At 41.2% G+C, this 11226-nt stretch overlaps 1 long non-coding RNA gene across 1 annotated transcript in view; it reads right to left on the bottom strand.

Moving 5' to 3' along the window:
• Positions 1-231: 231 nt before the first annotated feature.
• Positions 232-11226, bottom strand: part of LOC142476956 (uncharacterized) — a 31790-nt gene continuing 20795 nt past the window's right edge. Inside the window, exon 4 of the long non-coding RNA XR_012792141.1 lies at positions 232-432. This is a non-coding gene — a long non-coding RNA (uncharacterized LOC142476956). The remainder of the gene's footprint in view (positions 433-11226) is intronic.

Genomic DNA, 11226 nt, shown 5'->3' with positions numbered 1-11226 from the left:
CAAGTGAATGAGATTCCCTCAAAGAATCAGATCTTCCAGACACGCACTAGAATTGGCGTGATTTACGTACCCATATAACACTGAACTATCTTTCTTTTAGGATCAATGTCATATTTCGGATAAAGGGGCAAAAACTAGTTTATCACTTTAGTTGTATCACTAGTTTTAAACTTTACAACATGATGATTGGTGTCTTAAATACTTTATTGCACAATGCATACAATTGTACATTAATTCTAACATGATCCGCTTATAAGCGATGTGATTCTTAGGACCCCAAGCAAAGCGTTATGAGGGGAGTGAGCTATTAGCTATGTTGCCGATCGATCAGTTCTCCTGTGATCGACTGGCGAAGATTCGGCTCCGGGGTTCACTAAATGGCTGCAATGGAGTATTCTGTTTCAGAAGAGGATGTGACTTTGTAAATGGTTGCTATAGAAACAAAAAAGGCTTGTTACATTAGAATACATTAAAAATGTCATTCAGAGTTGTTTAAAAAAATGCTACAAGTATTTTCTCATAGTACAGACTGATTTATTACAAATAAACACAAATAGGATATTGCTTGGTCGGCAGCTTTAAGCAGAGATATGAACCCTCTTAATTGTCTTCTTATTTTTATGGTGTTTTTATTTTCAGTTAAACTCTACTTCATCTCACCCAAATTCGCGTGAGAAGTATGGGGCCTGACCAAGTCTCAGGATTCCTTTTATATATCGAATTAGCATTGACTTTTCATTTAACAAGCTTGCCGGAAACAGTAAAAAGCCCAGCACAGTACGATGACACCGAGCTGCACTTCATTGTATTTTAATAAATTAAAACATGAAAATCTTGCACGCTTCACCAAAAAAAAAAGAAGTAATTTCCATTGAACAGCATTTCCCCTGTGTGCTTTCTGAGGGCGGAGAACTCACCGCTGCCGGAGGGCACACAGGGAAAGAGACATGTTTCTGCATTATTACTTTCTAACGCTATGCAAGGCAGCCCCTGTGAGAGCCTGTTAGAATGAGATTTTCATTCTTTGCCTGTGTGTGTATGCTTGCTTTTTTATTTTTGTTTTTACTATTTGGAAAGAAATTTGCCAATGATGATGATGATGATTATTATTATTATTATTTATTATTATTATTAACATTAATATCATTATTTCTACTTCCTAACATTATGTATGAGGGGGGAGGAGCAGGGGAGGAGAGGGGGGAAGGAGGAGGGGGAAGAGGGAGGAGGAGGGGGAAGAGGGAGGAGGAGGGGGAAGAGGGAGGAGGAGGGGGAAGAGGGAGGAGGGGGAGGGAAGTGGAGGGTGTGAGGAGGAGGGGGAGGAGGGAGGAGGCTGGAGGGGGGAGAGGGGAAGGAGTGGAGTGGAAGGGGGAGTACCAGTTGAATTATAGTTATAATCTCCCAAAACATTCCTCTAAACCACTGTTTTTCAACAAGGGTTCCCCGAGCATCCCTAAAGGGTTCCTTGCAATTTTCTAGTCATTCGAAAACTGTATCAAATACAGAAGAATTTACAATGCATCTGGTATCAGTGTTGCTATTAGAAATGTTTGGGGATTCCTCAGAATTTCACACAGGGTTCCTTAACCAAGAAAAGGTTGGAAACCACTTCACTAAACAACGTGTGGGCTCAGATTCACTAAAGGTTAGCTAAGCTTTACCACGTCTTAATTCCCGTTAACTTGTACGAAGTTAGGGTGTGCTGAAGCTTAGCACCTGTTAGTGAACATGGGCCCTAATGAAAGACCCGAGAACACCCCTGGGCAATAAGATAATTACAAACATGCAAATGAGCTAATGAACTCATTTGAATATGCAGTTAAGATTATTTCCCAGGTATCTCAGGCATCCTTCTTTCTCTCCTTCCTCGCAGTGCTATTTCAGGGTTTGGATCTCTCAGTGTTGTCAGACGGCGTTTGTATCTGCAGCATCTATGGCTGATTTCATCATTCTTTTTGCCCTGCAAAGTTTGGCAACATATTGTATATCACGAAATGACGACAGTTTTCATAAAAATGTTGCGAGCACAGTTGGGACGGCATCGCACATCTCTATTCACGAGCAGTAACCAACGCGTTTGCAACCATAATTATCAGCTGGGAAGTGGGGTGCAGCACCGTTTTTCTTTATTTTAAAATATAATCAGAAAAGGTGTATACGGTGTACACTACCGACACACTTTATTAAAGTGTGGCCGGTACCGCAAGCCGGGAGATTTCCCGGCTTGCTAGTGGCCGCCCCTCGGCGTGCCGCGCGTCATAGACGCGCGGTCACGCGTCTTCGGGAGCCTGCGCCCCCTGCACGCGCGTCCAGGGCTCCCCGAGGGAGCCCTGGTGTCCCGCGATCTGCGGGACGGCGGCAGGGGGTTCCGGGGGACCCGGCGGACCCGGTAGCGGTAGGGAGAGCGCCCCGATCGGAGGGCGCTCTTCCGCTGCTTCGGCGTGCGCCCGTCACACTCGGGCGCGCGCCAGGCTACTGCTGCGGCCAAGAACGGGCAAATGCTCGAATAAACTTGGCCGCAGCAGTATACTTATAGTTGGATTGTACACTTGTAGCAATTTGATTCTTAAAATAACTACATGTTACTCACTTCAAGGAGTAATCCCACCCTGTAGGCACGATCTTTCTATAAGTCGTCAACCTATTTAGCTTCGGGAAAACAAATACTCAACGGTAATGTAAAATATATCACTTTCTTTGTGTCCTGTGAAAATTGAATCTGTCGCACTTTTCGAGGTGGGCCAGTCACTCTGTAACTTTTGAGCTGATTTTGTCATTTTGGCATCCTGGTTATTTCACGACAGCATATGTTTTCCTTGTGATCAAACAGGTTCAACAAACAGTGTTATAAAAGGGGAGATACAGAATGTTAAAGCTCTCTGCGGAATCTGGTTACCAGAACGGGAATACCTTGGGTTCTAAAAAAAATAAGGATATATTGTTTAAAATACATGTCTATTTTTCATGGCATTTTCCGGATTTAGCAAATTCATTTAATAATATCCATCAAAGGATGCAATTATAAACAACAGCATGGAGTTCGTCCTAAGTATTAAATTGCATACAGGTGTAGCAAGCCTAACGGTGTCTGACATTGTGGCAAGCTGCGTGACCGCGATCGTGGCTGCTCCGGCGCTGAAGGATTATTACTATGGGGGGTCCAAACCATAAGCAAACCATAAGCATGTGGTGACAGCACTTTACGCTCTTTCTGTAGCGGCTCCGGATACAGCGAGTTCTGCTATATCTGTACGTGCAGGGAGTAAAACGAATCATTATATGCAGGAAATAGTGATAAAAAAGGAGAATTTCCCCTTATTTTATAAGAATTTTCATTACATTCATTCCTTAAAAACACCACTCGTTTCCACATACTTTTAATGAGATATGTTGACGTGTGTTGAGATTTATAACATAGTGGAGGTTCACTAGACTGTACTGGTGACATTAATATGGTTATGTGGTTTAAAAGGGATACAACTACCGTATATGTTAATGGTTACAAAATGACAAAGAAAAAAAAGAAACAAATCAGTGTTTTTATTTTAATATAAAATACATTTCAATCTCAAGTTAATTGTGTGTTACATGTAACTATTACAGCCCACGATGTTAATTTAAAAAAACGAAAACTCCAACATTAGAAATGTGTTTTGAGAACAATCAATCACCAAGATTGAACCTATTAAACACATCACTGACATTTGTTCGATGTGTTAATATGTGAAACGGCACCTTTAACACCTACCGTGCAACAAACTCCCATTAATTATATAGACAAGCTATTATTGTCAGCTTGTGGAAGGGGGGGGGGGGGAAATAGTGTCTGATTTTAGCTACCAATTCCCAACTTGAGCAAGTTGTGAAGCCTTCATTTCCGAGATTTCTTCATTTCCGAGATTTCTTCATTTACGCACCAGATTTGCAGATTACATGTATTTGTCCGGCTAAAAAGAAATGTCTAGGAGGCGCTTCGGACAGGACCGTGTGCGTTTAATGATTACAGACAGGTGTGTTTCCATGCAATATTTCTGGCTTTTTTCACGGAAACGCAGATGTTGCAGTTTAAGGCCGCGATTATAGTGCCGGCGTGCGTGCGACCGCGTAACATCACACGCACGTGGCGCGCACTGCAGGCTGGAGGCATCGGGAGGCGACAGGGAGGCGTCGCAGAGATGTGGCTGTGATGTCACGTGAGCGGTTTGCCCTCATTGGCTGAACAGCTCATGTGACGCGGCCATTGCGCTGCAAGAACAATTTATATAGCTCCTCTGGTATCTATCGATCCGTGGTGCTTGACCCAGCGCTATATGCGCCTTCATTGCTATACAGTAATTTGTTTCCGGCGGCACCACTGTAATCGCGGCCTAATGAATACGTGCCAGTGCAGGAGTGGAAACAACAGGCTATAGCTCCGTCAGTACCACGGACAGCAGCAACATACCCATACCAAAGGAAAACTCTCATTGACTAGAATGGGACTTTTCAGCCTCCTTGTGCCCTTAGGCCTCGTCCAGGGTGAAGGCTCGCTTGCACGTGACACTTTGAGATGGCGTGAGGCAATGCGAGCGGCTGTAATAAGCGCACGCGTTCCCGTGAGAGTTCAGAGGAGCGCTGCTTGAGGAGACAAATCAATTTGTATTTGTCGTGCAACGTCCGGGTCACATGAGCAGTTCACCCAATGATGGCGAACCAGCTCTGTGACATCATGGCCACACCCCCTGACACGCCCCACCCCGCATGCAACAGCTCTTTTTCAAAAGGCCAGTAATTGCTCCAACTTGCTCAGCGCTCGAGAGCGAGCGTGCATTTACCCTGGCCGAGGCCTTATTCAGTACGCTGTGAAGTCCGATTTCCTGTCCTGGAAGAAGGTCTGAGTCCTATTTATTTAAATCTATCTGATCTTATTTACTAAAGTCTCCCGGTGGCAAAACCTTAAGCAAAGCAAGTGCAAGGAAGAGGCATAACTTTATCTAATGAAAAGGATCCCGTTGGAAACAAAATTAAATGCTTTTTTACAAATCTGATTATCATTTCTTTGCACTGTTTTCGCTCCAGTTTTGTATCTGGGGGTCTTTCGTAAATAATCCTTTCACTACCAGTAGAGCTGAAACATGATAGGGCCCTTTAGTACAGTATAGAAGCTCAGTTCTCAGGGTAAGCTCTAGTGGACAATGATATCTCCACAAAAGTATGAGCCCACCTTCTGACTGTATACAATTATCACTACATTCACTGAGGTAAAGAGAATACATTTATAGGGTATTTAGGGCCTTCTCCTTTATATGCTAAAGTGTCCGTTCTCGGACAAAAATCCCCTGTGAAGTCTATTTGGAATTTTTGTCTAAAAACACCTTGAATCGCTGCTTCGGACCAGGTGAGTAAAATCAGGGCTCATAACATCATCATGTTATCACAATCAGTAATGGACGTTATATTCCCTGAGGTTAAGGCCAATACACAAAGCTAATTATATGCAACAAAAAAAAAACAACTTCAGGTACATATTAACATGGTTGTCTTGTCCAAAGGAGGAATAATCTCACTCTACACCCTAAAATACGGAGAGAAAGGGACAGAGAAATGCAGAGAAACAAAGAAACAAAATGAAGCGAGACACCTGTGCTCATGAGGGAGAATACTTGGGATACCTGGGATATACGTAGTATATGCTAGTAGGATATACAAAGTATATTTGAATGGCTTCTACAAGTATACAGTATGTTCCAGGTATCCTCCTTTTTGAACATAGGCGTTTCTCCACATGTTGTTTCATGGTTGGTTTGAGGGGATATATATATATATATATATATATATATATATATATATATATATATATATAGCACTTGACTCTTAAGTAAAATAGGTATGTCCCTCTTTCCTCTCTAGACCATATTTCAAGGTTGGAAGGGTGCTAGTGCCACCTTTAAGTATCACACGAAATCCCAGCAAGCTCAAGAAACCACAAAACCCACTATATATATATATATATTCTCAATTACCTCTAATTTAGAGGGAGAATGATCACATTGGATCTGTCCAAACACAGTAAAGTGAAAAAGACCTGCTAACTTAACTAAATGTCCCCTTTTCAAGAGAATATATAGGTATTTCAATGTGTATTTTTTCATATTGTATGTAGCATTGGGCTTTTTTGTCTTTTGTTGTATACATTTGGCAAAACGCCCACTAGCACTCCTTTTGGACACTTATATACGTATATATATATATATATATATATATATATATATATATATATATAATGTGGCGGGTTTTGGGGTTCCTTGAGCTTGCTGGGATTTTGTGTGTTTATTACATTTTGTTTTCAGATGGTCTCAGCTGTTTGGAGTTAAGTGGCCCCTCTCCCCAGGGTTTAAGATCGCTCTTCCCCACGTTTCTAAGTTAGCAGGTCTTTTTCATGTTACTGGGTTTGGACAGATCCAATGTGATCATTCTCCTTCCAGATTAGAGGTAAATGAGAATTTTAATCAGGTAGCGTTAGGACCTGCTAATGGTCATGCATTGATGTGGCTTGCAGGCTTATAACAATTTGGCCAAAGGGTTTAACTAAATGACCAATTTTCAAGAGAATATATAGGTATTTCACTGCGTATTTTTGTCATGTTGAATGTAGCATTGGGCTTTTTTGTGTTTGTATTGTCCACCTTTAAGTATGACATAAGTCAGGGGTCTGCAAACTTTTTCATCGGCGCCCCCCTGCCTGCTCTCCCCCTCTGCTCATGCCCCCCCCTCTTACCTTTTCTCTGGTGTTTTCTGGCGTTGTGATGTCGCTTTGCCATGGCGACACGTTGTCAGAAGCTGACGGAAACAAGGTAAGTGATATACAGAGGCCTCGTTCGCTCCCCTGTCATTTAATGTAAATGCTTTGGGCAAGAGCACGGGGCCTCTTTAATCACTTCACCCCCCAGAAAATGTTGTGTCTCCCTGACATAAGTAATGCATCGTTTAATCCCTGCATTGACTATAACAGATCTCTGAGGATAGATGCTCTCACAGGGAACACCTCTATTGTATATCCTTAGCACTAACGTCCGTTATAGTAATACAAGGGATTGTTGTGGCTGAAAACAGGACTTAACACTGTTTAGGGAGCTTTAAAGATACCGGTTAGCACTTAATGAGGTGTTAAATTAATAACGGAGCTTTGTGGATCTGGGCAATAGAATTATCTCCAAATTAGGTTTTGGACACACAGCTACATTAACTGAGTTTTGTTTGACTTAAAATCAACAGTTAACAGTTTGGGCGGCATTTCAGTTTTATAGTGTATGCTTTTTTCCCCTAGGCATCTTTTACTGTATGTTCCCTCCTAACCTGCCCGATTAAACAAAAAAAAAGAAAATTGTATTAAAGGAAATTTAAAGAGCAATTATGGTGTCAGCACCTTCTTTTATTGTGTTCACATAGAATACCACCCCTCTTCCCTCATTCAATTAAAATGCTGAGAGGTAGGCACTGTTGGATGGAGAAACCACTAAATTCAATAAGAATGAGTTTTAACAGTCAAGAAATACTTGGAAATGATGCTTAGCTCCATTAGCTGTATTGTATTACGGAATCGCCGCAAAGTAATTATGAGAAAAAATTATACTATATCTCTGAAAAGACAAGATGCAATAAAAACTGAAGAGAGCTGAACTATTTCCAATGTTCTTTACACATGCAGCTCGCACCCAAAAAGGCAATGGAGTTGTAATATTGGAATATTTATGGTTCACTTATTGTGATATACTGTACATGTTCGAAATATAATTTTCCGATGTAACGGCTCATCTGAATTATACATCTTCTAATGGCTCACAAAGAGATTCCAAAACATTTATGTCTGATAATGGAAGCAGTAGAGCGGGCATACACTGATATAGTTTTTGATTCAACCAATGTAGATTGAATTGCAGATCAAAGCAATGGAAAATGTAAGGCCCTCTTGTGCTCAGCTGGGCTGAAATAGTGCAGAGTGCAGCTGAACAAAAGGTGGGATACAGTGAGGATGAGGCGAGGCTGAAAATGGGGAAGGATGCACAGGGGGCTTCAGATTGTAAAAGCACCAACTTTGATAGAGAGAATCAGTCATTTACTGATAAACAGAATACATATTTTGAACAACTGTATCTTTGAATTAATTAGATTTTTTTAACCATTGGAAAAAGATATGGATACATTACAGACAGCGTTTGTAGTGCAATAGAAAGAAGTGGTTCATTACTGGAGGCACATTGCTTTTAAACAAGGTAACACTACTCTGAACAGCATTTTCAAAAGGTTTATGCCACATTTTTTGTGAAATGCCTAACCACCTACCCTGTGCACCATCACCCATTGCCCACTACCCCACGCCACCCCAAACATACCTAGAAACCCCTTTTTATAAGAATAACTAACCGCCACTTACAAACAAAATGCTATTAAAAATAAAATGCAGCCTCCAATTAGGCCTAATCCTTGGCCTGAGGGCCTAACTCTAATCTGCTGGCATCCATCTTGAATGAAGTTCAATCATCCATCTTAATTGAAGCTATTCCTCCACACTTGATTGGGGAATAGAAGCCCCCCTGGGGAGAGCCTGGTAGGAGTTTAACCCTTACCTACCATAGCATGGCAATGCCTTTCTAATCTATTTTGTTGGCAAATGTGGGTAGTTTGTTTAATTTTACCCCCTTGTAGCCCTTAGTGGTCATGGCTAGATTTCCCCTGGGGGTTAATATATTACAAAAGGTATACAAGTGAAGGTAGTGTAGGAATATGTCATGTTGTTTTAAAGTAACATTGCATATCCTCAAATGACATGGCGTTAACCTACCCCCTGTGTGCCTTGTAATGTCACATGTTTTTGCATATCATTTGCTTTTTGGATAACGTTCCTGATATCTATACAAGCGTATTCTGCTACAATGTGAGGACCGTGTAGTGGGGATGGCAGCCAGTTTAAGACATTAGGAAATACTTCAATCTGAGGATGGCAATTGAACAGTATTACTGATGCTTCAATATGATAGCAACATTTCAGCGCTAAATTAGTCAAAAGGAAACATTTATAGCGAGCATAGGCTCCAGTGAATTGAAATACTGTATGATATCATGGGAAACCGTGTTATGTGAGCTTAGTATGACTGGGGACCCTGCTAAATCATTTGTATCATTAATCTATTTTCTTCCGTGTGCCACACCTACAGATGAAACTGTCGGTTCTGGCCCAGTGTCTCAGGAAAATTCTCAAACATCTCATAGAAAATCCTCAGCTGTAAAGGTCCATCAGATAAACACAGTGGGGGTCCTTGCGTTTGAATGGGACTGTACCCATTTTGCCCATTCAAACGCAGTGTTAGTCCGATGGGCCATTACAGCGTCTATGTACTATGCTGAGGATTGTCCCTGTCAAATTCCCCGATTTCCTCAAAATATGGGCCAGAACTGACATTTTCATCTGTAAATCTAAAGTCTAACTTCAAAGCGAACTCAACATGTATAAGAGAGAGGAGAGAAAGGGGAGAGGGGATATGATAGGAACTTCTAAATGCAGCTAGAATTTCAACAAGAAAGAGAACTACTACCGAGAACAAGAGGCCGTGCTCGGAAACTGATGGGTGGGAGACTCCGGAAAATCGTCTTCATGGAAAGGATGGTGGATTCACGGAGTAGCTTCCCAACGGAGGTGGGAGAGAGGCTAGTACAGTACAAAGGCAGAAGTTCCATGAAGGAGGCACCGGAGCACAGCAATGAAAAGGAGGGGGCTACACACCGAATAAAGTTAAAAATCCTTTATTCCATGATTGACATCATGGTAGTGGATGAGTAAAAGGACTCTCTTACGCGTTTCGGTCGACGGCCCGAAACGCATAAGAGAGTCCTTTTACTCATCCACTACCATGATGTCAATCATGGAATAAAGGATTTTTAACTTTATTCGGTGTGTAGCCCCCTCCTTTTCATTGCTGTGCTCTGGTGCCTCCTTCATGGAACTTCTGCTGCTGTTATCTACACACATGATGCACGCTGTACTGGACTACACCAGCTCCCAACTGTGAGTTATCCACTCCACTCATTGTGTTTTGGAATTATACCTCTTTATTTTCTGTCTTTCTCCAGGGGGACGACAATTTACTGTGCAAGGGTGCCAGACATTATTTACTGAGCCTCACCTTTAGTACACAGGTCCCCCACATATAGGAGTACATTTGGAGACAGATTATTTAGAGAGGGGTGTTATTCTATCCAGTACTACAAGTTTGCTATATCATCCATGAGTACAATATACAATTTGGACATTGTCTCTCTACAGCTGAGCTTTGGATTCTGGAATTTCTTTTTCCTGTTTGCTAGTACAGTACAAAAATGCTAAAATGCTTAGGGTAGATGCAAGACTATTCTACCTATGAAATAAACCAAAGGATGATCTAATAGGCTCTGAGGTCTCACATCGGTTAGGAGAATGGGCAGAGTATGTGGACCAAGTGGCTCATATCTGTCATCAATTTCTCTGTTTCTATGTGTAAGACGCCAATCCTTTCTGAAGATTGAAATGTTTCTGTTCAACCTCATTTATTGATAAGTTAGAAGGTGAAATATTATACAGGTGCAGTCTCTCATAATAGACAAATCACTAAAGGCCCCATACTCAATAAGCCGTTTCGGTCCACTCCTTTCGTCTTGGTTTACCTACCTCCCTACAGATAAATAAATGATAGCTCCTGTATGAAATAAACATCACCATACTAATTCAGGTAAAACAAAACAATGATACTTTTGTAAATGGTAAAACTGGACCTCTGCCATTCTGACTCTATGTAAAACGGATAATAATGTAATTATTATAAGAATTATTTTATTATTTATTTATTACTCTGGGCTTTGTCACATTATTCATCCTGAGCTTTGCTCTCCCATTTATACGCATTTTTATATATTTAAATACTTCTTGGAAGTTATCCTTGAATACTGCACCGAGTCCTTCACACCGTTTGAGCGTAACTAATTTCCTCTGTTTCAATTCTAAGTCTGGAGTTGCTCAGGGAAATATTTGATTGATTCAGTATATTAGGCTAAAGATACAATGAGTGATTCGGATTCTACATTATTTAATAGAAGGGATCTTGATATACTGCATCTGATCAAGTATTCAGTGATAAGGAGCCCAATTTCACCAAAGCATCAGGGAAGCCCAGAGTTACATCTTAGTTAATGGTGCTATACTGTCACATTAGAAAA

This window comes from Ascaphus truei, chromosome 1 (genome assembly GCF_040206685.1).
Source record: "Ascaphus truei isolate aAscTru1 chromosome 1, aAscTru1.hap1, whole genome shotgun sequence".
Classification (NCBI taxonomy): domain Eukaryota; kingdom Metazoa; phylum Chordata; class Amphibia; order Anura; family Ascaphidae; genus Ascaphus; species Ascaphus truei.
The sequence above is the reverse complement of the archived record's forward strand: the minus strand, read 5'-3'. Positions and strand labels throughout refer to the sequence as shown.